At 44.4% G+C, this 12523-nt stretch overlaps 1 protein-coding gene across 3 annotated transcripts in view; it reads left to right on the forward strand.

The window, feature by feature from the left end:
- The first annotated feature begins 11 nt into the window (after positions 1-11).
- The window catches only part of LOC133493493 (mis18-binding protein 1-like), a 47484-nt gene continuing 34972 nt past the window's right edge, over positions 12-12523 (forward strand). For all 3 annotated transcript variants that reach the window (XM_061806917.1, XM_061806919.1, XM_061806920.1), the window contains exons 1-2: positions 12-123; positions 2068-2295. The gene's annotated coding sequence lies outside the window, so the exon portion shown is untranslated. The remainder of the gene's footprint in view (positions 124-2067; positions 2296-12523) is intronic.

Here is a 12523-nt window from a genome sequence, read left to right on the forward strand (position 1 = left end):
ACTTCCGTGTTAAACAGCTGGGGAAAGGGGAGTTCAAAGGTCGTCGCGCATCACAACATAACAGCTTTTGTGCTCCGGAAGTTTTAAGAGCGTTCGCAAACTGAAAATAATGCACAAATAGAGGTTAGTTTTCTTCAAAAGTAAATAAATCAAATTTAAAATATGGACGTCACGTGTATTGTTGGTAAATTGGGTCGTTCGTAAGCTGAGGTTCCACTATGTACTCGTGTTTATATTGTTAGCTTTTGTTTTTTTTTTGACACTCTTAAATGCGAGGGAGCAAAATGTGACTGAAAATGGAGCACCGGTTTTACTGTATAGACTGTGTAGTTTAGTCTATACAGTAAAACTGGTGTCCAGACACACGTTTTCCATTGTAACTCGACCATTTTGGGTAATTGTCAGCATCCAACTGCGCTGAAGCTTTTCTGTTTCCAGCAAAGGGCCAATTTGGCTTGTGTGGGTTTCGTTTAGTGTGGACTCAGGAAAAAATGGTCAAAACACCTTCCAGGTGAACAAGAACCGAGAGTGGTTGAAGGTTTTTGTTTATGTTTTGTCAAATTTAATGCACGCTGACGTCCCTTTTGACTCTATTCGCTTTTTTATCCAGATGTCTGACAGCTCCAACCACTTGTAGTTTCTTAACTCATCAGACTCAAAAGAGACTTACAGTGAAGAAAACAAGTATTTGAACACCTTGCTATATTGCAAGTTCTCCCACTTAAAAATCACGGAGGGGGTCTGAAATTTTCATCGTAGGTGCATGTCCACTGTGAGACAAATAATATAGAAAGAAAAATCCAGAAGTCACAATGTATGATTTTTTTCAACTATTTTTTTTGGTGTGATACAGCTGCAGGTAGGTATTTGAACACCTGTGTATCAGCGAGAATTCTGACCCTTAAAGACCTGTTCGTCCGCCTTTAAAAGTCCACCTCCACTCCATGTATTATCCTGAATCAGATCCACGTCTGTGAGGTCGATAGCTGCATAAAGACACCTGTCCACCCCATACTATCGGCAAGACTCAAACTTGTAACATGGTCGAAACCAAAGAGCTGTCCAAAGACACCAGACACAAAATTTTACAAGTCCACACGGCTGAAAAGGGCTATGGAGAAATTGCCAAGCAGCTTGGTGAATAAAGGTCCACTGTTGGAGCAATAATTGGAAAATGGAAGAAGCTAAACATGACGGTCAATCTCAATCGGACTGGAGCCCCATGCAAGGTATCACCTGGTGTGGTCTCAATGATCCTGAGAAAGGTGAGGAACCAGCCCAGGACTGAGGCGACAGGACTTGGTCAATGACGTGAAAAAAGCTGGGACCACCATTTTTAAGGGGACTGTTAGTAATACACTAAGACGTCATAGTTTGAAATCATGCATGGCAAAGAAGGTTCCTTCCCCTGCTTAAACCAGCACGTGTCAATTCCCGTCCTAAGTTTGCCAATGACCATTTAGATGATACAGAGGAGTCGTGGAAGAATGTTTTATGGTCAGATGAGACCAAAATTGAACTTTTTGGTCATAATTCCACTCACCGTGTTTGGAGGAAGATGAATGATGAGTTCCATCCAAAGAACACCGTCCCTACTGTGAAGCATGGGGGTGGTAGCATAATATTTAAGGGTGTTTTTCTGCACATGGGACGGGACGAATGCACTGTATTAAGGACAGGATGACTGCGGCCATGTATTGTGAGATTTTGGGGAATAACCTATTTTTTGGAGTATTGAAGATGACTGGGTCTTTCAACATGACAATGACCCCACGCACACAGCCAGGAAAACCAAAGAGTGGGTCCGTAAGAAGCATATCAAGGTTCTGGCGTGGCCTAGCTAATCCCCAGACCTAAACCCGATAGAAAATCTTTGAATGGAGCTGTAACTCCACATTTCTCAGCGACAGCCCAGACGCCTGTATGATCTCGAGAAGATCTGTGTGGAGGAGTGGGCCAAAATCCCTCCTGCAGAGAACCTGCAATATAGGAGGGTGTTCAAATATTTATTTTCTTCATTTTAACCATGATGGGATTTAATATGAACCTTGTTGATGTGTTGTGTAGATATCCCCTACCCTGCGGGGGAGGGGGGGGGGCTCATTGCACCCTCTCGAGGCCTCCTGTTGCCTGCCGGGACTTCCAGCCTCACGCTCCCATCCTGGTGTTCATTAAAATCTGCGCCGCTGCCAGCGGAGGAGTACCTGGCTACGAGCGCGGAGGGAATCTGCTGCCCACCCTGAAGGCACTCTTTGTTCTGCGGGACACGGTGCACCGGCGCCGTCGAGGCGAGCAGTAAGTGTGGGCGCACGCAGAGTCGAAATGTTGAGTTGCTTTTCCGAGGGCACGTGCTCACGCGCAAAGAGATCGTTGGGATTTCAGCGGAGATCCAAAAAGAACGCCGACAACAAAAAATGTTTGGTCATTTAAGTTTGGTGTTTTATAGCGGCTCTTTAAAACTGCACGGCAACAAGTCGAAACACAGGTTAATTGTGTACCTTGTGAGCATTTAATTCTTTTGCTACTAGCTCTACGTCACTTGCATGGACAGTCGAACAAAGATGCATTATTTGTCCTCAAGAAATACTTTTCAAACTGTAATAAAACCTCAAAAAGCTCAGCCCACCCTAAATTTAGGCCCTCAGAGGACTTGGTAGAGACTGAAATGACCTGTGACCTCATAGGGAAAATGTTCTGGAACGCTCTGTGACAAAAAAGCTCGACTTGAAATAAATTAGTCACTGCATGTAAACATTTCTGCCTCGAGGACGGCCACCAAAGTGTTGGTGTGCCGGTGAAACGCGTCTTTATTTGATGGCGGTGATTTTTCGAGCAAAATAACTTCTTGTACAACAGCAACGTTATGAAACGGCCACAAACATAAGAGAGGAATATTGGTGAGTAAAGTTCCAACATTGGAGCCGCTGAGGATTTTGTCGGGAGTTTTGTCCAAAAAGAAAAATTCTAAATGAATACATAAAAACAAACTTGTTTCATTAGTTTTAATTATAGTTAATCGATTTTACACAGCAGGTTTGCCAAATGTTAGCTTGAAAACGTGACGCTAATGTACTGTACCGGTTTTTACTGTATGAAATGTATACTCTATTTTAACATTATATGTTTTCTTGTAGTTCCTTACATGTTTGTTTTTCTTCCTAGTTCGTAAAAAAAAAAAAGGCTAACAAACTCGTTCTGTGTACCGAGGGTTATAACCAGGTGCGCTAACACTAGCGCTGCATCACCGCATAAACCGCAGGGTTGAAAGCGTGTGAAAAGGGTTAGGCTAACCCTAATCCTAGGCTGGAAATTATGGTAGTTTGTAAAAAAAAAAAAACTCAAGACAATCGATTTTACAGTGGAAATAGTTTTGGTGCAAATCTAGAATCAAAGTATTCGAACTCCCATTTAATATACCGTAATATCCGGCCTACGGAGTGCACCTGGTTATAAGAAAGAGAGAGTTTAGATAAGAAAAGATAGATAAGAAAGAGTTTAACCTAGCGTTAGCGCGGTGCTAGTGTTAACGCGACACTAGTGTTAGCATTAACACGACGCTAGCGTTAGCGCAGCGCTAACTTTAGCGCGCCACTGGCGTTAAACTCTGTGTACTGAGGCTTGTAACCAGGTGCGCTAACGCTAGCGCCGCATCACCGCATAAACCGCAGGGTTGAAAGCGTGTGGAAAAAAGTCGCGCTTTGTAGGCCGGAAATTACGGTATGTATTTTTTTTTAATCGTAAAAACTAAAAAAAAAAAAAAAAACATTTATTCAAGGAAAACAATCCTAATAGTCAGAATGGGTCCCGGTTGGATTCCTTCAAGCTTTCTAGGTCTCATGTTTCCGACAAATGAGGTCCGCCGTTATAGGATGACGAATGCGCTAGTTTATCCTTTTTGGCACAATGCATGCTGGGTCGAGCCCAGCCGTCCGTGACCTCTTAACAGATGGGTGAAAAGGAAGAAGGACTGATTGGTGTCACGGTCGAGAGCGCTGAAGGACTCCCTGTCATCCGGCTTCGTTTTGCGGATCCCCAAGACAAAACCATAAATGCGTCACGCTTCCATTAAAAAAATAAAAAATAAAAATCACCTTTGCTTTGTCGATTTGCTTTCATGCAACTTCATTCCGTTTTGGTTCCCGCACGGAAACCGACCAGAGCGACTCTCCCAGCCTCGTCGGCCGACGGTTTACGCAAGCGAGTCTTCGCATCGTAAACTCCTGAGATTGCGAAAGTGTTTTAGCCTCCTGTATAAAGAGTAAAGTCTGGCGCGCCTCCTCGATGCCGATGATTAAAGGGCCCGCGTCGGCCACAGGTATGCGACAACCACTTGAGGCTGGAGCGCAGCTAGCAGGAATGTATATGGGAGCTAACTGTACTTTCACCGCGCCTTCACCACGTGAATACACGACCGTATATATATGTTTATATATGGCCGTGGGGAGCCTGGGAATCTCTTTGAACTTAAGAGGACCAAACAGTCGTGAATGCAAATTGGCTTTCCAAGAACGTTCCAAACGAAAATCCCAAAAGCCCGCAAGAACTCTGTGGGGATTTGGGCTCAAAGTAATATTACAGACAGTATTGTTTACTTAGCAGACAGTTAATCTGATCAAAGAGTTCAGCATCTTGTGGAATTTTTGGTGGGTTTGTGTCAAAGTGTAGCGTTTTTTTTTTTAGCCTACACCGTCGGCGGAATCTTAGAATTGGTGTAACTCGACGTATGTGTGTGATGTTTGTGTGTGTGTGGTGCTACATTCGCAGATTTTCCCCCCAAAATAAAAAAACACACTTTACTATTTGAATAATTGAGTAGGATTTTGTACTGGAAGTACCGTAATTCCCGGCCTACAGAGCGCACTGGGTTATAACACTCGGTACACGGAAAGAGTGCGGGGCTAGCGTTAGCACAGCACTAGCGTTAAAGTCTTTTTGTTTACCAAGGGTTATAATCAGGTGTGCTAACGCTAGCGCTGCACTAACACTAGCGTCATGTTAACGCTAGCGACACGCTAGGGTTAAATGCTTTCTGTTTACTAAGGCTTGTAACCAGGTGGGCTCACACTAGTGCCGCACTAACACTAGCCCCGTGCTAATGAAAGCGCCACGCTAATGCTACCAATACGCTATCATTAAACTCTTTCTGTGTACCGAGGCTTATACCAGTGCGCTTACGCTAGCGCCGCGATAGCATTAAACTCTTTCTGTATACCGAGGCTTATAACCACGTGCGCTAACACTAGCGCCGCATCACCGCATAAACCGCAGGGTTGAAAGCATGTCAAAAAAAACGCGGCTCGTAGGCCAGAATTACAGTATTATTTCGTACCTTATTAGAATACGAATTTGAAGTCTTTTATTGTCAATATGTAACTTTTAACTATTTTCATACGTTGGAATAAAATCGTCGCTGCAGGTTTTGCGTATGTTTGTTTGAACGATCCAAATCCAAGCCCAATACGCTTGCTTACTTCACTCCAAATTGTGACGTAACTCAAAATTGATCTGAAAATAGTCATCCAAGCGACTTTTGACACACGTCACTTGCTGATGTCTGTTTTTGATCTATTGACCGTTGTTGTCGGGATTTTGAAACGTCTTTTTTTGTCTATGTTACAATCATCAGTGGCTAGTTGCCTCCTTTGGGGGTTTTGCCACTTGTCTCGTTAGGAGTGTTGTTTTTAGTGTCTTAACCTCACATTTCTTTTTTGGAGCGGTGGGGGGGGAATAGTTTGCATTTTGTCCCTGTAGGGGTTCGGCTTTGCACACTCTACCACTAAATTTCCACTCCGAGCTGTCAAACCGTGACAAAAAGTCCCACACAGAACTCCCAAACGTGCAATTCAACCGTTCCGTTCCGATGGCCGAGTGGTGACTCAGCAATACCCCCCAAAACAACATCCGCAACACTTTTGTCTTATTAAAGACCAAACCAAACAATAAAAAAAAAAAAAAACAACAACACACACAACTGGAACATTGCGATCCAGTCAGAGTGCAGTCATAGTTTCGTCAACGTCAGTCTTTGAATTGGTAGAAATGTGAGAATGTTTTGCACCCTCGGGTGTATCAAAGCAATACGGGCCGCATCAATGCATCGATTGTGTTGGTTCCTCCGCACCAGTTTTTACGATGTCACTCCGGTCCGAGCGACACACGGGGCAAACATTATGAATTAAGCACTATTTAATCCATGTTTTAAAGGGACCAACAGTTGTTGTCTCTGTACCTGCTGATCCTGGACGCCTCCCCCTCACCGCCTCTGTTGTTTACCTGCAGCTCTGTATCCACGGCGATGGCGACGGTCGTCACGGAGATTATGTTACAAGCCGGGGCGGCCAGTTCCCAGGAAAGGGGGGGGGGGGGACGTGGGATTCCCAATAATAATAATTATAAGACAGCAGTGTTCCCATCAGGCAGGAAGTAGTTCTTGAATCCCAAAGCAAGAACATATAGGAAGTACATCATGTACAAAAAGGCAGCAGACACGCTCACCATATAACTGACAATATCGATGGAATTCTGTTTGAACGTGAATTTGAGATAATACAGTAGTTCCGGGCTAAATTGCAGTTCATCGTTAATAAAAAATATATAATTATATATATATATATATATAATATATATATATATATATTCACTAAATGTGCTGATGGAGGAGCTGCTGTTGGCCACAGCTCACGACCAAACACTCACACAAGCTTGATGATGTCACACGCACAGCCACCACAGATGATAGTCTGTACATTATTTTTCGTATTAAAAAACAATTAATCACATATGTTTATAGTGGGCAGCACAGGGGCTCAGCTGGAAAGCGTTGGCCTCACAGTCCTGAGGTCCCGGGTTCAATCCCGGACCCACCTGTGTGGAGTTTGCATGTTCTCCCCGTGCCTGCGTGGGTTTCCTCCCACATTCCAAAAACATGCAACATTAATTGGACACTCTAAATTGCGCCTAGGTGTGATTGTGAGTGCAACGGTTTGTCTCTCGGCGATTGGCTGACAACCAGTTCAGGGTGCCCGTTGACAGCTGGGATAGGCTCCAGCACACCGCGCAACCCTTGTGAGGATAAGCGGCAAAGAAAATGGATGGATGGATGTTTACAGTGGACTGGACGGTGGTTCAGCTGGTGAAGTGTTGGCCTCGCAGTTCTGAGGATGGATTTTTATTGCACTCCCGTTTTGTGCCGGCTGAGCGAGAATTCCCACCGCAAAAGCGAGTGCTCCAGTTTTACCGGCGCACGTAAAGTGCACTGCAATGCCGCGTCACCTGCAGCGCAGAAACTCTGACGCGAGCCCAACACACCTAGGTCACACGCAGCATCACAACACGCACGCACATGACAGAAGTGAAAATAGAGGGGCTGTGCGTGAGGAGCTCGCTGCTCTCGGCCTACTTTGCCGTCCCGCCGTCCCGCAGCCTTTGTACGGCACGTACGTAGATGGGGAAACGTCGTCGGGTAATTGTGACGGCGCCGCCGTGCACACTGTAGTGCCCTTGCACAATCCAGTCATACAAAAGCTCCGGTTTTTACATGGCAAATAATGCTATCATAGGATTGTTTGGTCTTGATATCGTGCTCTTAGCCGCGCACGTTAATGCGTTTGTTTTCATTGTACCCAAGTCATTTTCCCGTGACAGGGTGTCTGCTGGTTTATCGGCGCCAAATGTAAGAATTTTTAAGTCTTTTTAGGGAGACTCACATCTTTGCGAAATAAATACTAAAGTAATAGCAAAGCAAATTTATTTGTATAGCACATTTCATACACGAGGTAACTCAATGTGCTTTGCATAATTAAAGGCATTTGAAAACATAGAGATAAAACATTTAAAATGGGATAAAAACAATAAAAATGACAAAATATTTTTTAAAAAGACAAAGCCGCATACAGTGCAAATAATGTGATCAAAAAGTGGATATAAGTGGCTGACCTCACCTCTGTTGGCAACTTATTATTATTATTTGCGTGCAGCGTAATAGCGAAATGCTGCTTCACCATGTTTGCTTTGGACTCTGCGCTCCACTATTTGACCCGAGTCAGTCGATCGCAGAGGTCTACTGGGTTTGTATTCCGGAAGCATTTCTTTCATGTATTCAGGACCGAAATCAGTGAGTGATTTATAGACCAGTAGCAGAAGTTTAGAATCTATTCTAAAGGTGCAAGGACTTTAAGATTGGAGTTATATGCTCTGAACGCTCTGTTTTGGTCAGAACGCGAGGAGGGGAGTCCAATTAGAAGACCATTACAGTAGTCAAGTCTACTTGAGATAAAAGCATGGAGGAGCTTTTCCTGGTCTGCTTGACACATACGAGACTTGACAGTTTTTGTGATTGGATATGATTGTTGAAAGTCAGGTCGGAATCAATCAGAACACAGAGGTTTCGGACTTGGTCTTTGGTTTTTAAAGATAGGGTCCAGATGTTTACTTAAAGCAATTCTCTTTTCTTTATTGCCAAAAACAATTGTCTGTTTTTTGTGATTTAGTTGACGATTTTGGCTCACCCAGTTATTGATCTGATTTAGACAGTTGCGCAAAACCTCAATTTAACTGTAGTCACCTGGAGACACTACTAAATATAACTGTGTATCATCTGCACAGCTATGGTAGTCAAAATTCAAGTTTTGACGAATTTGACCCAAGGGTAGCATATACAGGCTGAACAGGAGAGGTCCACGAACTGACCCTTGAGGGACCCCCGTAGGTCATTGCCATTCGCTGAGACCGAGCACCTCCAATGGTCACGGTGGAAAAGAAGCATGATGAAATGATCCGACTAAATCGCTTTGTACGGCCGGGAAAGGCTACTGTAAGCTTAGACTGGGTCGTTACGGAGAGTCTTTGTCGCAAGTAAATGTCCATTTTCAAAATCAAATCATCTGCAAATCAGTCATTTTTCAGCGTCATGTTTTAAAATGGTTTTGAAACGCAAATTTTTTTTAAAGGATAATTCAGGTCTTTTATTCGGGAAATACTTATTTCAGCGCCCATTGACACCGCGGTGTGTGCAATTTGCCAGCCTTTTCTTGTTGAACGTTAGTCATTTCCGGCGAAACATTAAGATAGACCGCGCCAGAGGTCAGAAGATCAATAAAACGCGCTTGAAGGCTTCCTTAATGTTGTAATTCTTTTCCCTGGCAAAGCAAAAAGCACCGTGGCAGCGATCCAAACGTGGGTGGCGAGGCGCTCAGGTGGATGGCAAAGGTCCCCGAAAGGACTTTGTAACCCAACAAAGCGCGATGTTGCCGCTCACGCTGCCAGGGACACGTTTTTATTTTTATTGTATTTTTTTTGGCTTGATTCTTTTGTTTTATAAAGAAGGAGGAGGAAGTCATTAGCTCGGTAGCTTAAAAGAATGCACACAGCAAGCAGCCGAGATTACTTCCGCTCCGGCAGGATCCGAGTCCGGCAGCACGGCAACACAGGCAGCGCCCCCCACCCCCACCCCTGATTAGCCGAGCACGCTTCGCTTCCCGTAGTCTGCGTCGAGACCCGTCACGGGGTCGCGGCGTGGCGCGTACGGACGAGATTGCCTCACGCGGGCGAGTGCGTAAGCCCCGTTATTGCGCTCCGTGTTTATTCACGTTCGCGTCTCAATGGATTATCTGCGGTGACGTCGCCGCAGAAGGTTACGACTATCAAGTGACTGTTGTCATATGTCACGTCCCCGTCGCGCCTTTTCCATTGTGCGGAAACAATGTGCTTAATCTCGTCAATTCGCGTTGGCAGATAGGCGATAAGGCCGCGGCGGGCTCGGCGCTATTGCGACCTTTAAAGCGATCCGGGCGGGCGTCTCGGTGAGGTCATCCCGCCCCGTATTAGCTTGTCTTCCGTCGTCGATGAATTCGTACGGAAGCTAATTTGTTGCTAGGGGGTCTGACCGCGTCGGCGAGTGACATCATCTCGGGTCAACAGGAGCTGAGGTTCGTTTGCAAAGAGCCAGCTGTCACTTGGCATACGGATGACATCACGGAGAGGCACACTTTCTTGTTTATGCACTTCATGGGCAAAAACTTTGGGACACCTCGCTACCCACGTGATGAACCGATAATGCGTAATCAATTGATCCGGACCAACAGTGGCACTGTGCCTTAATTCTTCCAAAATTATTGTGTACAAAGAGCGTACGTCTATCCATGCAAGTGACATACAGTGAAGAAAATAAGTATTTGAACACCCTGCTATATTGCAAGTTCTCCCACGTTGAAATCATGGAGGGGTCTGAATTTTCATCGTAGGTGCATGTCCACGCTGAGAGAGATCATCTAAAAAGAAAAATGCAGAGAAATCACAATGTATGATTTTTTTTTAAACAATTTATTTGTGCGATACAGCTACAAATAAGTATTTATAAGCTAGAATTCTGACCCTAAAAGCTCTGTTAGTCCGCCTTTGAAAGTCCACCTCCACTCCATGTATAATCTGAAATCAGATGCATTTGTGTGAGTTTGTTAGCTGCATAAACACACCAGAGACAAAATTTTACAAGTCCACACGGCTGAAAAGGGCTATGGAGAAATTGCCAAGCAGCTTGGTGAATAAAGGTCCACTGTTGGAGCAATAATTGGAAAATGGAAGAAGCTAAACATGACGGTCAATCTCAATCGGACTGGAGCCCCATGCAAGGTATCACCTCATGGTGTCTCAATGATCCTGAGAAAGGGGAGGAATCAGCCCAGGACTACACGACAGGACTTGGTCAATGACGTGAAAAAAGCTGGGACCACCGTTTCTAAGGGGACTGTTGGTAATACACTTTCTGACATGATGGTTTGAAATCATGCATGGCACGGAAAGTTCCCTTGCTTAAACCGGCACATGTCAAGGCCCGTCTTAAGTTTGCCAATGACCATTTGGGTGATGCAGAGGAGTCATGGGAGAAAGTTTTGTGGTCAGATGAGAGCAAAATGGAACTTTTTGGTCATAATTCCACTCACCGTGTTTGGAGGAAGACGAATGATGAGTTCCATCCCAAGAACACCATCCCTACTGTGAAGCTCGGGAGTGGTAGCATCATGCTTTGGGGTGTTTTTCTCCACATGGGTCAGGACAACTGCACTGTATTAAGGAGAGGATGACGCGGGCCATGTATTGTGAGATTGTGGGGAACAACCTCTTTCCCTCAGTCAGAGGATTGAAAATGGGTCGCATATCAAGGTTCTGGTGAGGCCTAGCCAGTCTCCAGACCTAAACCCAATAGAAAATCTTTGGAGGGAGCTGAAACTCCGTGTATCTCAGCGACAACACAGAAACCTGTCTGATCCAGAGAAGATTTGTGTGGAAAAGGGGGCCAAAATCCCTCCTACAGTGTGTGCAAACCTGGTGAACAACTACAGGAAACATTTGACGTCTGTAATTGCAAACAAAGGCTACTGTACCGAATATCAACATTCCTTTTCTCAGGGTTCAAATATTTATTTGCAGCTGTATCACACAAACAAATCGTTAAAAAAAAATCATACATTATGACTTCTGGATTTATCTCTCTCACAGTGGATATGCATTTATGATGAATATTTCAGACACCACCATGATTTCTAAGTGGGAGAACTTGCAATATAGCAGGGTGTTCAAATACTTATTTTCTTCACTCCATAGTGACTGGCAGAACAATTAAATGCTCTTGGATTAGATGTCGGACAATACATAATTAATCTGTGTCCCCACCTTTTGGCATCATACAACAGAATCATGCGCACACTGAGTTAGTACATTTGTGTGTAATTTGACTGCAGTATTTTCATTCTGTGGCATTTTTATTTGGTTGAGTGCTGAGATTATTCCTCATGTAAAATATTTGCCTTGGTTTCATGAATTTGGGAAGCGTTTGATTAACCCATCGTCCTCCTCATCCTCTACTTCGCCATCGTGATTTTCCATTGAACTCAACATACTTCGTTATATACGCTGCGATGATGTGAAGGATTTTTACCCGGCAGGCTTTTTTTTTTGTGTGTGTGTGTGTGGGTGGGGGGGGGGGGGGAGTCGGGATGGGGTTCAGCGGTAGGCCAGAGCACCTTAAGCTTGGGGCTGAAAAAGATTGCATGGAATGGAGATTAAAAATTATGTAATGAAGAAAAAGTGGAAATGCGGTAAAACGTACATAAATGCGCAAGAGCATGCATGGCACCAATGACGTGATCAGACGCTTCATTAAGTGCAGTGCTACTAGTACCTTGAAAAATACTCTGGTCACTATGTACTACATTAAAGGGCCACTGTCATGAAATGCATGATTTTTACTATGTAATTAATGAAAAAAATGGCAGCCGGTATTGACCCATCCGTTTTTTTCACCACAAAACATGATTTTGACATGTATGGCTATTGGTAACTCCCGCCATGAAAATCCTCTCGAGGGATTTGTTTTGGAGAAGAAGCAGGAAGTGACGTACACGGCAGGACCGCCCTCAAGTGGACTCGTTTGTTTCAATTAGTTTTACCTGCGGGAAGGTAGCTCGTTGTTCCTTCGTGTTGGCCAAAAAAACCTGGCTCGTTGTATTGCTGGATATTCCTCGAA

The sequence above is a fragment of the Syngnathoides biaculeatus genome, chromosome 20 (genome assembly GCF_019802595.1).
Source record: "Syngnathoides biaculeatus isolate LvHL_M chromosome 20, ASM1980259v1, whole genome shotgun sequence".
Lineage (NCBI taxonomy): Eukaryota > Metazoa > Chordata > Actinopteri > Syngnathiformes > Syngnathidae > Syngnathoides > Syngnathoides biaculeatus.